Source organism: Bos taurus, chromosome 25 (genome assembly GCF_002263795.3).
Source record: "Bos taurus isolate L1 Dominette 01449 registration number 42190680 breed Hereford chromosome 25, ARS-UCD2.0, whole genome shotgun sequence".
NCBI lineage: Eukaryota > Metazoa > Chordata > Mammalia > Artiodactyla > Bovidae > Bos > Bos taurus.
Genome location: NC_037352.1, coordinates 35542675 through 35557560, shown reverse-complemented (window position 1 = coordinate 35557560; position 14886 = coordinate 35542675). Strand labels below are relative to the sequence as shown.

The following is a 14886-nucleotide window of genomic DNA, read 5'->3' as shown; positions in this document are numbered from 1 at the left end:
TCCTTTAGGAAGTCTAGTGATCCATCTTCTCTCCATGCACCTGGCATGTACATTTCCCCAAAGAAATGCTCACACACCAAATGTTTGTTATGCCCAACCAGGAAAATTCCTTTTCTAGTTTGCACAAAGACCACCTCTCAGTGGATGCAACCCCAGACACACGCAGACAGTACTTTTGTGTGTCTGGGTTGGGCTCTGTTTGTGGAATGTCTCATATGCTGTGCCCAAGAGTTCATACCTTCTAACAATGAGGATCCAGCGCCAGTGAGTGGGAACAATGACATGATGAAAGCAGTGTTTTAAGAAAAGCCATCTCTCATCTTGTCAGCATGAGAGAAAGTTAGATGGGAGATGAGAGGCAAGACCTCTGCTCACTGAAGAGTGGTCACAGAGGAAGTCCACGGGAGGGATGGGGGCCTGGAATAAGAGAAGAAGTTAAGAAGCACATAGAAGGAAGCCAGGAGGCCAGGAAGTGTGACTGGGGGTCTGGAAGGTGCGGAGAGAGGAAGGAGGTGAAGGTGATTCTGGCATCCCCAACATGGAACCAGGGAATGATGTTGTCTGGTGGCAGCAGGTAGTACAGGATATAGAGCTCGTTGGATACAAAGATTCTAGGCTTTGCCAGTAGATAGGTTGGCTTTTTCAGCTTCCTTGATGGCTCAGATGGTAAAGAATCTGCCTGCAATGCAGGAGACCAGGTTCCATCCCTGGGTCAGGAAGATCCCCTGGAGAAGAGAATGGCAACCCACTCCAGTATTCTTGCCTGGAGAATTCCCCAGACAGAGCAGCCTGGCAGGCTGTAGTCCTTGGTATCACAAAGAGTTGAACATGACTGAGTAACTAACACACACACACACACATATGCACAGGTTGGCTTTTCAGGGCCAGAGGGACGAGCAGTTGGGGAGGACACACAGGGGCTAGAGCTCAGGTGAAAGGACCAGTAGAAGAAGTGGGGAGAAGCCCACATCAGGATCTGCATGCACAGTGGTTGAGTGGGCATGGCGCCGGCCACAGGGCTGAAGTCTGACCCAGTGGGATTCTGTCCGGGGCTGGAGCTTCCCAAACAGCTGTAAAGATGCTCTAATCTCCCTTAACCTCCTCCAGCCTCCTGGGTCAACTCCTCTACCATTTCTAAAGGCTCCGCCCCAGCCAAGCCCTTCCCTGTGCTGACCCATCTCTGCTTTCTCTCAAAAGTCTTCCAGATGTTTGTTCCTGGCTCCCTGCTGGGTGAATGGGCAAGCACCCAGCAGAGAAATCCAAGGGTTGTGTAGCGGGGGAGCCAGTGGGTGACAGTTTCCTCAATCCACACACAAAGACGCCAGAGCTGCTGTCCTAGAAGCTTGAGTACATCTCATTCACTTCCCAGGACTATCCTGTGTAAGTTCAGTTGATGAAAAACTCGACTAGTGCCCTTGTGACTCAGGTCTCCCTGGTGAGGGGCTTCCTTGATGGATCAGATGGTTAAAAAAAAAAATCCGTGTGTAATGCGGGAGACCCAGGTTCGACACCTCAGTTGGAAAGATCCTTTGGGGAAGAGAATGGCTATCCACTCCAGTATCTTGCCTGGAGAATTCCATGGACAGAGGAGGCCTTGCGGGCTACAGTCCACGGGGTCTCAAAGAGTTGGACATGACTGAGGGACTAACACTTTCACTTCACTGTGTTATATTTCAGTAAAAAGTTTAAAGATCCCACAACTCTGAAGTAAGTAGCTCCACAGTACCAGGGGGAAACTGAGGCTTGGAAGGTTAAGTGGCTTGGCCAAGGTCATGCTCAGTTGCTGGTGCAAGGTCTGTGGGACTCGCTGCTGGATGCTCTTTCTGTGCTGACCACTCAGTGGCCCTTTCTCCCTAGTGCTTCCCCATCGATGCTGAGATGGTCCGTGGCCCACTCTGGGTCCACAAATCCAGGTTCTCTGTCAAGCCTCTCCTTGGAAATATATGTCATCCAACGTTGTCCTATCTCTGCTCCCCCAAAATGACCAGTGTCACAGCACCAGGGCAGCCATGTGGCACACTTCTCTTTGAGGACCCAGGATCTGGAGGCTGGAACCAGAAGGAACAGGCTGCCTCCTCTGAGGCCTGGGCTCAAACTCGTCCTGTTTCGTCTCGATTCCTGTGAGGGCCTGGGTCTGGGTCTGAATCCATCGGCCAGGCTGACAGTTGAGTTGAGGGGCTTTAGTTCCAAGTTTGGAGCCCACATGACAGCAGCTCCTGGGACTGATGTGCAAAATGCCATTCTGGGGACTCCCCTGGTGGTCTAGTGGTGAAGAAGCCACTGTGCAATACAGGGGACACAAGTTGGATCCCTGGATGGGGATCTAAGATCCCACATGCTGCAAAGCAACTAAGCCCACACAACTCCTGAGACTTGCGACTCTGGCCTGGCAGAGCTCATGTGCCACAGTTGGAGAGCCTGAGCGACAGAACTGCTGAAATCGACATGCTGCAACTAAGACCCTGCACAGCCAAATAAACAAATAAATATGCATATTTTTTTAAGAAGACAGTGAGCACATCCATCACTCCCCAAAGTGTTCTAAAAAGAAAGGCCATTTAAAATGATTTGCCTGGTACCTCAGTCCAGCGGGCTGTGCCCCTTGCCCGGATGTGGTCTGTGGTCAGCATGGACCAGAGGGAGATTGTGCCAGGGCCCTGCCACCAGGACTCTCTACCCTTCTCCCTGCCAGGCTGCGGCTCCTTAGACCAAGTCTCACTCAAGACAGATGTCTGCTGCGGAAGGGCTAGAAAGCCAGATGACAGGAGGGAAAAGGGAGGGAGGGGACATTTCCTGTACCCTTAGAGAGGCTGGGGTCAGAGCATGGCAGCAGAGCTTGCCTGGGGAGGCTCAGCAGTGGGTGAGAAGCATGGCCCATGGCTTCCTCCCAGTTTTAGACGGCTTCCTGCAGAGAAGTGTACCCTTAGAAGGGGGATGGTGGTGAGGGAGGCTGCCTGTGGCCGGTCACATGGAACAGGAAGGCTGCCAAGCTGACAAGTCATTAGCAAGTGGGATTTACCTGACTCAAGTGGGCCCTGGAGGGACATTAATGGGAGCGGCACACCTGTCGTGTTTCCAAGTTTTGCGACCCAGCGCACTTCCCACAACCCTCAGCAGTAACAACACCTCCTCTTTGGCCCACTCACCTCTGGATGCCAAGTCTCCCTTCCAGACCCAGAAGCCTCATCTTAACCTTCCTGTGCTTTTCTGCTTCATGTAGCGGCCCCTCCCCAACCCAGATGCTTTCCATGGGGGGTCATGTCCCCTTCAGACTCTTGTCTCTCCATTGGGATCAAATCTGGCCCCTTTTCTAAGAAACCTGCTCAACTGGCATCACAGGTCTTGGGAACACTTTTCCCCTTTGATTACATCTCTGCCTCCGGGGCTTGTCTCACTTTCTCACTGGACTCCTTGACTTCTTCTACTCCTCTCCAGACTCGGGCCATCGCCACCCACCCGCCATGCCTGCAACCCCAGTTTTGTTGGGCTTGGATTTCAGACAAAGAACTGATGGGAGATGAAGTCCCCGCCTCCCTCCCCCACCCCTACTCCTATACAAAGGTCTCATTACTCACCTACAACCTGGCACAACCCCACTGCTCCAGAGAAAGGCATCTACTGCTCACAGGGAAGAAGGGCAGGGGGCTTCTTGGAGGAAGATCTGATCCTCGCACCCTAGCTCTTGGTAGCTGGTTCTCACTGATGAGAGTCCATTTGCCCCTCAGGGTAAGAATCCAGGGAAAAACACACATAATGCTGATCTTGAAGTCTGGGCTCTTCATAAACATACAATAACTAGGTCCTGCTTTCCAAAAAGGGCCAGACCAGATCACATGCAGCGTTTTCCAAGCCAATGGTTGAGAAAGCAACTCTTAAGCCCCTTCCCCCTCATAAGATCAGAGTTGGGAGAAGAAAGAGAAAGAGGTTTGGGGAGGACTTTTAGAGCCCTACCTGCAAAGGGGAAGTCAACCAGGTTGGTGGTGAAAGGCTTTAAGACTCAAAGGACCTTGCGATGTCCCCAGTGTTTAGGGGCTGTGCTTGTGCGAGAAATGGAGTGACTGACTAGCTATGCCCATCCATGAAAGAAGGGTGGACAAGTGGATGCCCTCCAAGTGTATCTAGGCCAAGGATGCCCAAGCCTGGAGCTGTTTTTGTTTTTTTTTCCCCATCCCTCTCTCCCATCTCTCTTTTCATCCTCTGACCTGGGAGAGTGATGGAGTTCCTACAGGGAAACCTACATGGAATCCATGGGCAGAAAACCAGGGCCCAATGCTGAGGTATGGAAGTTCCCAGGGGACCTTAAGGGAAAACTCCAAAGAAGCCATGAGAAGACTCACAAGGGAAAGAAATTAGCTTCAAAGACCTGGAGCCCAGAGAACACAGGACAGAGCAATCAAGAACTTGGGGGCTCCCTTTCCACTGGTGAGTGAGGGGGTGGCGTGACATCCCTCCACTGCCTCTATTTCTGGCCAAGCAGGTGCCCCCCCGCCAACTCCCACCCCCTGCTTGCAGCCAACTCACCCTCACTCTAGACAGGAAATTTCTGTCCGTGATGAAGATCGAAGTGTTGATTGCTAATCCCACTGAGGTTTTCTAGGTACCAACATTAGTGAATGTAGAACTCATCTATCACCTGAGAAGGGCCCAGATAAGTTACAGGACTGCCAAGATTTTTATCTAGCGACAAAAGAAAAATTCTTCCACTGAATAAACTCTGAGATGGCAGAAGACAGAATTGCACTCAGTTACATTCAAACAAGTTCTTCTCGTTTAAGTTATGGATCCAGACAAAGCCAGTCAGCAAATAGGATGGACACAAGTCAAAGGATGCTATGACCTCGTAAGGTCACTCTGACTGTTTCAGTTGGCCATCTCCTTTCCTTCATGCCCTGACTGTGATGATCATAATAAATTCATTGGCTCATATAACCAACCTCTGTACTAACTCCTTAAATCTTAATAATTTAATCCTCACAACAGTTTTCTCTATTTGAGCAAATGATTTTACGTGGCCCTAAGGCTAGGCTTAAGGATCTAAGGAGCGGTGGCTGCATGGGTGCAGGAGGGCCGAGAGGAGCTACTCCATGTTCAAGGTCAGGAGGGGCGGCCGTGAGGAGATACCCCTCATCCAAGGTAAGAGAAACCCAGGTAAGACAGTAGGTGTTGCAAGAGGGCATCAGAAGGCAGACACACTGAAACCATAATCACAGAAAACTAGTCAATCCAATCACACGGACCACAGCCTTGTCTGACTCAATGAAACTAAGCCATGCCGTGTGGGGCCACCCAAGATGATGGGTCATGGTGGAGAGGTCTGACAGAATGTGGTCCACTGGAGAAGGGAATGGCAAACCACTTCAGTATTCTTGCCTTGAGAACCCCATGAACAGTATGAAAAGGCAAAATGATAGGATACTGAAAGAGGAACTCCCCAGGTCGGTAGGTGCCCAATATGCTACTGGAGATCAGTGGAGAAATAACTCCAGAAAGAATGAAGGGATGGGGCCAAAGCAAAAAGAATACCCAGCTGTGGATGTGACTGGTGATAGAAGCAAGGTCCGATGCGGTAAAGAGCAATATTGCATAGGAACCTGGAATGTCAGGTCCATGAATCAAGGCAAATTGGAAGTGGTCAAACAGGAGACGGCAAGAGTGAACGTTGACATTCTAGGAATCAGCGAACTAAAATGGACTGGAATGGGTGAATTTAACTCAGATGACCATTATATCTACTACTGCAGGCAGGAATCCCTTAGAAGAAATGGAGTAGCCCTTGTACAGAACAAAAGAGTCCAAAATGCAGTGCTTGGATGCAATCTCAAAAACGACAGAATGATCTCTGTTCGTTTCCAAGGCAAACCATTCAATATCACAGTAATCCAAGTCTATGCCCCAACCAGTAATGCTGAAGAAGCTGAAGTTGAACGGTTCTATGAAGACCTACAAGAACTTTTAGAACCAACACCCCAAAAAGATGTCCTTTTCATTATAGGGGACTGGAATGCAAAAGTAGGAAGTCAAGAAACACCTGGGGTAACAGGCAAATTTGGCCTTGGAATACAGAATGAAGCAGGGCAAAGACTAATAGAGTTTTGCCAAGAGAACACACTGGTCATAGCAAACATCCTCTTCCAACAACACAAGAGAAGACTCTACACTTGGACATCACCAGATGGCCAACACCGAAATCAGATTGATTATATTCTTTGCAACCAAAGATGGAGAAGCTCTATACAGCCAGCAAAAACAAGACCAGGAACTGACTGTGGCTCAGATCATAAACTCCCTTATTGCCAAATTCAGACTTAAATTGAAGAAAGTAGGGAAAACCACTAGACCATTCAGGTATGACCTAAATCAAATCCCTTAGGATTATACAGTGGAAGTGAGAAATAGATTTAAGGGACTAGATCTAATAGACAGAGTGCCTGATGAACTATGGACGGAGGTTCATGACAGTGTACAGGAGACAGGGATCAAGACCATCCTCATGGAAAAGAAATGCAAAAAAGCAAAATGGTTGTCTGGGGAGGCCTTACAAATAGCTGTGAAAAGAAAAGTGAAAAGCAAAGGAGAAACGGAAAGATATAAGCATCTGAACGCAGAGTTCAAAAGAATATCAAGGAGAGATGAGAAAGCCTTCCTCAGCAATCAATGCAAAGAAATAGAGGAAAACAACAGAATAGGAGAGACTAGAGATCTCTTCAAGAAAATTAGAGATACCAAGGGAACATTTCCTGCAAAAATGGACTCGATAAAGGACAGAAATGGTATGGACCTAACAGAAGCAGAAGATATTAAGAAGAGGTGGCAAGAAGTTCTTCATGACCAAGATAATCACAATGGTGTGATCACTGACCTAGAGCCAGACATCCTGGAATGTGAAGTCAAGTGGGCCTTAGAAAGCATCACTATGAACAGAGCTAGTGGAGGTGATGGAATTCCAGTTGAGCTATATCAAATCCTGAAAGATGATGCTGTGAAAGTGCTGCACTCAATATGCCAGCAAATTTGGAAAACTCAGCAGTGGCCACAGGACTGGAAAAGGTCAGTTTTCATTCCAATCCCAAAGAAAAGCAATGCCAAAGAATGCTCAAACTACTGCACAATTGCACTCATCTCACACGCTAGTTAAGTAATGCTCAAAATTCTCCAAGCCAGGCTTCAGCAATACGTGAACCATGAACTTCCTGATGTTCAAGCTGGTTTTAGAAAAGGCAGAGGAACCAGAGATCAAATTGCCAACATCTGCTGGATCATGAAAAAAGGAAGAGAGTTCCAGAAAAACATCTATTTCTGCTGTATTGACTATGCCAAAGCCTTTGACTGTGTGGATCACAATAAACTGTGGAAAATTCTGAAAGAGATGGGAATACCAGACCACCTGACCTGCCTCTTGAGAAATTTGTATGCAAGTCAGGAAGCAACAGTTAGAACTGGACATGGAGCAACAGACTGGTTCCAAATAGGAAAAGGAGTTTGTCAAGGCTGTATATTGTCACCCTGCTTATTTAACTTATATGCAGAGTACATCATGAGAAACACTGGGCTGGAAGAAACACAAGCTGGAATCAAGATTGCCAGGAGAAATATCAATAACCTCAGATATGCAGATGACACCACCCTTATGGCAGAAAGTGAAGAGGAACTAAAAAGCCTCTTGATGAAAGAGGAGAGTGAAAAAGTTGGCTTAAAGCTCAACATTCAGAAAACTGAAGATCATGGCATCTGGTCCCATCACTTCATGGGAAATAGATGGGGAAACAGTGGAAACAGTGTCAGACTTTATTTTTGGGGGCTCCAAAATCACTGCAGATGGTGACTGCAGCCATGAAATTAAAAGAGGCTTACTGCTTGGAAGGAAAGTTATGACCAACCTAGATGGCATATTCAAAAGCAGAGACATTACTTTGCCAACAAAGGTCCATCTAGTCAAGGCTATGGTTTTTCCAGTGGTCATGTATGGATGTTAGAGTTGGACTGTGAAGAAAGCTGAGTGCTGAAGAATTGATGCTTTTGAACTGTGGTGTTGGAGAAGACTCTTGACACTCCCTTGGACTACAAGGAGATCCAACCAGTCCATTCTAAAGGAGATCAGCCCTGGGATTTCTTTGGAAGGACTGATGCTAAAGCTGGAACTCCAATACTTTGGCCACCTCAGTGAAGAGTTGACTCATTGGAAAAGACTCTGATGCTGGGAGGGATTGGGGGCAGGAGGAGAAGGGGACAACAGAGGATGAGATGGCTGGATGGCATCACTGACTCGATGGACATGAATTTGAGTGAACTCCGGGAGTCAGTGATGGACAGGGAGGCCTGGCGTGCTGCGATTCATGGGGTCGCAAAGAGTCGGACACGACTGAGCGACTGAACTGAACTGAACTGAAGGCTAGGTGTGCAGTAGGGCCGCATGCTGGTAAAATAAATTCGTGCTTCATCTGGTCTTCCATCCCCCAGGGAACATGAAGGACGGAAAGAGATGCAGAAATAAGCTATGTACTTAACTCTATCTTTCTGTCACGGGGGGTCAGTCCAACACTCCCTACAGTCAGGCACCCCTGACCTTTATCAGCTTTTGTTTATAGTATTTCACCATCTACCCTATTGACTCTTCCTACCTAACCTTGTTCACTCTTAAAAGCCAAGCCCTCTGGGAGCTTTCCTCCCCAACAGCTCTTAGCTAAGTACATGCCTTTATTTATAGAGGGAGAAGGGACCCCACCAAAGGAAGAGACTTTAGCAAATTCATGCAGCAGAACTAAGTTTCTGGGAGGAGAATGTATGGGTCTGATACTCGGTCAAAGGCAGAAACTGTATCCGTTAGAATGGAGGTGGATTACATGTGGACATGCTCACACGCAGAGGGAGAGCCTGAGTTCTGCAGGCATCTGACTCTACCAAGCAGTGGAGAGAGAACTGGCTCTTATTGGCACAGTAGCACGGCAGTAGGTGGGGGTCTCAGGCACTGGGATCAGCGGCTGGAGGCAGGGGGAAGGCTGGGAGGTGGCGAGGGGTGAGGCCAGGCTTAGATGAAGGTGAGGTGAGTAGAAGCCGGGAGGCCGCAGCTCTCCTTGTGCTCCTCAAACAGTTGCTCCAGAGCCTTCATGTACAGCGTGTGATAGTGGTCCACCTGCTCCTTGGTGGGCTGCGGGCACTGGGGCACCGGGATGGGGAGGCCCACTGCAGGGACAGGGGGACACAGGTCAGGGGAGGGGCCTCGGCTGCACCCACAGCAGATAGCGGCCTTCTTCCCTGGACACGGGCACTCACCCACAGTGGTGATGGGTCTGGAGAGGGGCACCAGGCCCCAGGACTTGGCTGAGAAGAGACCACGGCCGCAGAAGATGCAAGGAGAGAAGCTCAGGAGCTTCTTGATGGTGATCTGGAACAGACGCTGCCTGGATTCTGGGGCAAAAATCTTAACTCTGAAGATGTCATTCTCCCCAAAGGAGTACACGGGCACCAGGGAGGCGCTGGGAAGGGAGGGAAATAAGATAGAAGAGGGCTGGTCAGGTCAGGGGCTCTAGGAGTGCCCCCACATTCCTCCCCCACAGGTTCCCACTTCCCAAGGCCATCTGAAGCAATGACACGGGCTATGAAGAAAGATCTGGAAGAAGGGAATTATATTTCTTAAGAGGAATGTGATCTGGGCAGTCCTATAAACATTTTCTTATACAGTCTCAACAAGGTGGCAAAGTGAATATTAACTCTTTCGCAAGTAAAGAAGCATGCAAGGTCTTGCCTGTGAGAGGGCGTCATAAAAGAATGTGAGCTGAGGGAGACTGAGCCCCAGGGTCCAGCGATTCGCACTGTGATCCTGTGTCTCCCTGTGTGGGAGGAAGCCTGGGGAAGGGGCTCAGGGCTGAGCACAGAGCACACTCTGAAGGGCTGGCCACAGCGCCCTTTAGAGGTGGTCACCGTGTAAGCTCTGGGGACACAGTCCATGTCCAGGGGGCAGGTGTGTAGGGATGGAGTGCAGGTCCCCAGAGACACTGTGAGGTTCTGACCATTGAAGGCAGCCCTGGTTGGGCCCCCACTCATCCATGCCTCAGTGCCAGGAAGACGAAGCCTTTACGATTCCGGAGAGTGAGGCAGTGCTCCCCTGGGATGGCATGCAGGGCCTCATGGGCTCCGCCGACCAGAATGAACAGCCTGGCCCAGCTGCGGCTGGGACAGGATAAAATCCAGGCTCTGGTGGTTTGCAGAACACAGTCCTGTGGACAAGAGAGGGTGCAGGGACAGTCAGTATCCGCTCCTTGGCTCCCTAGTCCCTCACCCCACCCTTTAGCACACAAAGTATTAGACATCATCCCTTTCTTCCCAAACTCCCCACCCCTGTCCCTCTGTCCATGCGCCCTACAGCACCTCTCCCAGCAAGAATACAGGACACTTGCCCCAAAGCCACTCCCTGACCCCCACTTGACGAGTGTTCAAGCCAAGCGCTTGTGATGGGTGGTGAGTGGGTGCCACTCAGGTCGGGGTGGGGTTGAGTTGCCTTCTGTCACTCAGCTCAAGACTCACCACAGGACATAACATGGTCTCGATAGCCTGGGAGGTGGATCTGGCCATTCAACCCGGCCACTAAGAATCAAAGCCCTGGAAACTCCTGAGAGAAGCCAGTGCTCTCCGTGGCAAAGTTTCAGAAGCATCTGATGCCCGCGGTCCTATGTGGAGGGGGGCTAGCACACAGATCCACTCTGGGGACAGCTGTTTTCACCAGCTGTGGGGGCAGGAGGCAGGATGAAGGAAACAGCAGTATTGGATACCAGGATACCAGCTGAAAAGACTTCCCTCCCGAGCAACAGACTTCGGAGTTCAGGATCTAAGATGGGGTCAAGGGCACAAGGGTCCAGAGGGTTCTGGAACACCGCCCTACTCCCTCCCCCATTGCTTGAACTTAAGAAGTGAGTGGTCAAAATTCATCATAGGGAGGGGTGGAGCATCCCTTGAAGGGTGACCTGGTGCCTTAATGGGGAAATAATCCCTTTGGTGTTTCCAAACCTCCCAGTTCCTCGCCCACTCATTACGCCTTCCTACCTGGGCAGAGTAATAAGGGTGGAAGAATTCCTGGAGATAACCATTTGTCACCTCTCACTGCCTGGACTCCTTAGCACTCACCTTGCTGGGGTGTGTCCCGGTCCAGAAATAACCACACCAAGTAGAGGACAGAGAAACACCAGAGCGAGGTACAGAGGAGGAAGATGCCAACAAGGGAAAAGAGAGTGCCTGGAAGAAAGATGAGAAAGAAAAATGACTTCTATCTTGAAACCACAACAACTGCTCCTTTCCTTCTCAATGAGATCCCTGGTCCTCTCCCAGCTGGACCTCTGGCCCTTCCCTCCTTTTGCCCTGGTGTCCAGGTAAGTGGGGTTCCTACTTTCCCCCACCAGTCTCTCCCCTCCCTCCCTCCCTAGAGGACTCCTGCCCAGCTCCCCTCACCCATGAAGAGGAAACAGCATGTATTGGAGATGCTCAGTACTTCTAGCCATTGTAGCCATTGTTTCTTCAGGGTTTCCATGCTGTGGGAGGGTGGAGGGGTGGTGGAGACTTCCCATTGCTCCCCTTCCGCCAGCGGGGCTCCAGGACTCGGGGGGGATAAAAGGATGAAGGTTACAATAGGAGCCCAGGAAGCCTTTCCAGTCTGAGTGGACAACCCCTGGGGCCTCCTGGGATGGCTTGTAGGGCTGTGTGTGGGCAGAGACTCTTGATCGGGAGCCCCAGAGGTCTTCAGCCTCCTCACACACTGATCACTGAACCTCTCCCCTGAATGGGGCTGGGAGGTGGGTTGGGGGCTTGCCACTGAGATGGCCCTGAGGTGCATTAAAGATCTTATGGGGGAGGGGATCCTGAAGGAGACAGAGAGCCCACTTCTGAGGTCCCAGGCGAGACCATGTGATCTGGTGTGTGGCCAACTGATTGTGGACACGAGCCCTGGGTCTGTTTTCAGATCTCTCGGAGTATCTAGGCTACTGGGAGGCGCCTAGACACTTGGACCTCACCTCCAAGCACAGACACATCAATACCACATCCATTCCCACCTTTAATTTCAGTCTCCTCCATAGTCATCAAAGGGGCTGATAGCAACCTAGGTGAGGAGGAGGTGCCTGCTGGGGACCCTGTAGCGAGCCTCATGCTCTTCAAACAGCTGTGTGAGCCGCTCCACCTGGACAGCATGCAGTGCGCCCACCCGCCCTGGAGTGGACCACCTGATTCCTTGTACCAGAAGGGGTGCCCCACTGTACGGGAATAGGAGATAAGAGGTGTGGTTGCCGTTTTTGTTGTCCAGTCAACAAAAACTAAGTCATGTCCGACTCTTTGTGGTCCCATGGACAGCAGCACGTCAGGCCTCCCTGTCCTTCACCATCTCCCAGAATTTGCTCAAACTCAGTCCATTGAGATGGTCATGCCATCCAACCATCTCATCCTTTGTCACCACTTTCTCCTCCTGTCATCAATCTTTCCCCAAATCAGGGTCTTTTCCAATGAGTCAGCCTTTTGCATCAGGTGGCCAGAGTATTGGAGTTTCAGCCTCAGCATCAGTCCTTCCAATGAATATTCAGGATTGATTTCCTTTAGGACTGACTGGGTTTGATCTCCTTGCAGTCCAAGGGACTCTCAAGAGTCTTCTCCAACACCACAGTTCAAAAGCATCAATTCTTTGGCGCACAGCCTTCCTTATGGCCCAGCTCTTGCATCTGTACATGACTACTGGAAAAAACTATAGCTTTGACTACATAGCCCTTTGTTGGCAAAGTAACGTCTCTGTTTTTGAATACGCTGTCTAGGTTTGTCACACCTTTCTTTCCAAGGAGGAAGTGTCTTTTAATTTCATGGCTGCAGTTACGGTCCGCAGTGATTATGGAGACCAGGCTCCCTTCCTCCCAACCGATCAACTGGGACAGAGTTCATGGCTGGCACCTTAGCCAAACGCCAGCCAAGGCTTGAGGGCCACAGCAAGGATTTCAGGCCCCAACAGTGGACCTTCACCTCCTGATGAGGGGAGGATGCAGGGCGTCTTGAGCCCATTGTAGCGGGTGGGCGAGTGGGCCGGGGAGCAGGGCAGGTAGAGGCTGGGTCTCACTGACTACTCACCAACGACGGTGTGGATGGGCCGGAGGAAGGGCAGGAGGAGGCCCAGCAGGGCCACCCTCAGCACCTACTGCAGTGCTTCCCGTGCCCATCTCACCCAGGAGCCTGGCAGGCTTGGAAACTGCTGGAAGACCTTGTTCTCCACACAAGAGAAGATGGAACCAGGGATGCGCTGGGAGAGCAGGGAGCGCCTGATTTCCGGCCCTGTGGGCGCTGGGCTCCGGGCTCCTCCCCACCAGCGCCACCCCCGAGGCCCCCACAACGGACACCTCACTCGTGTTCGAAGGCCAACTTGACAAATTCCTTCTTCTTGTGGATCAGCAAGCTCTGCTTTGCCTCCAGGGCGCCCGCCTCCCCCCGGCTCCCTGGACCTGAGGTCGGGTCAAGTGATAGGAGGTGCTGGCTTTGTTAGAGGACACCAAACCTGGTTGGGAGGGAGGGGGCAGGAAGACCTGAGCCAGAGTCTTCCAGAAAAGAGGGAAGAAGGCACGGGGAAAGGACAGTGATTCTTCACCAGATGGGGACACAGGGTGCACACCCCAGGTGGGGGGGCGCTAATGTTGGATTTTGGGGGTGACGGTCCCAAGAGTCTACTCGGAAGCCCAGCTCCCACGCAGCACAGAGTTCCAGATGGGGAGAGTGTCCCGGACATGCCTCCAGATGGCCTGGTAAGGACTCAGGCAGAGCCACAGCCTCCTGCCTGAGATATGTTTCTGTCTCCATAGAGCCCGTCCAGGTTGAGGACCGCTGGGATCCAGGCCCCGCTCAGGAGTACAAGGAGCAAGGCAGCCAGACACCCCTGAGCTGGAGGTGGGGTGTGTGTGTGAGGACCCTGACTCCAGAGGTTTCGGAGTCCCAGGTCCCCCCTTTACCCTCTTTGCTGCTCCATGGCTTCAGGCCCATCTGTCCTGAAGGAAATCACTGCTTTTCTCACTCCTTGAAGGATCCCATGCCAGGGATCCCAGCCCCGCCTCCCTCCCACCTTGGCATCAGGAAGCAGAGAGACAGGCCCAGGGTCCTCAGGGCTTCAGGGACTCACCAAGCTCCAAAATGGAGAAGATCCATTGCAGGAGGCACACACCTGGAGAGCCAAGCGGAGAAGACTGGAGGAGACTGGCCTTCTGCAGAGGGGAGTCACGACACTCTGTCTCTAAGCTTTCTGTCTTTTCGCCCAATCCTCTGGCCCTACCCCTGATCTGGGTTATGCCTTCTTTTCTGCCTCCTCTGATGATGAGCACACTGGACAACGGTGAGCCCTGGCAAGGAAGGTTAATCACTATTTGGCTTCACAGAGCTGTGACCAAAAGGGGAGGCCAGGGGTGTGACTGGGGAACCTGGGGGTGAGGAAAGTGCTTGGATTTTGTGGAGGTCAGGACTGGTTCCCTGTTATGACAGGCTGGGCCAGTGGGGGATGACCTGTGTGTGTGTACCCTGAACAGCAGGGCTCCCCATTTGTCACCCGGGCCTGACCCCTGAGGGGTAGAGGGCCCGCAGGATGAGTTATTCCCTAAGGAGCAGCTTAGGCCTCTGTGGGGAGACCTCCAGAAGGAAGGGCTTTGTGTGAATGGCTAAGAATTGGGGAGCCCCTCCAAGAGAGAGCCCATCACTCCAAATGACCCAAATCCATTCATTTTGATGGCTGAGAGTATTCCATTGTATACACGTACCACCTGTTCTGTATCCATTAATCTGTCAGTAAACATTTACGGTGCTTCCATATCTTGGCTATTGTAAACAGTACTGCAGTGAATATTGGGGTGCATGTGTCCTTTCTGACGATGTTCTTCTCCTGATAAG

At 51.1% G+C, this 14886-nt stretch overlaps 1 pseudogene; it reads right to left on the bottom strand.

Annotated features, from left to right (window-relative positions):
* Positions 1-8912: 8912 nt before the first annotated feature.
* On the bottom strand, positions 8913-14541 carry LOC787770 (2-acylglycerol O-acyltransferase 3-like; annotated as a pseudogene).
* Positions 14542-14886: the final 345 nt, after the last annotated feature.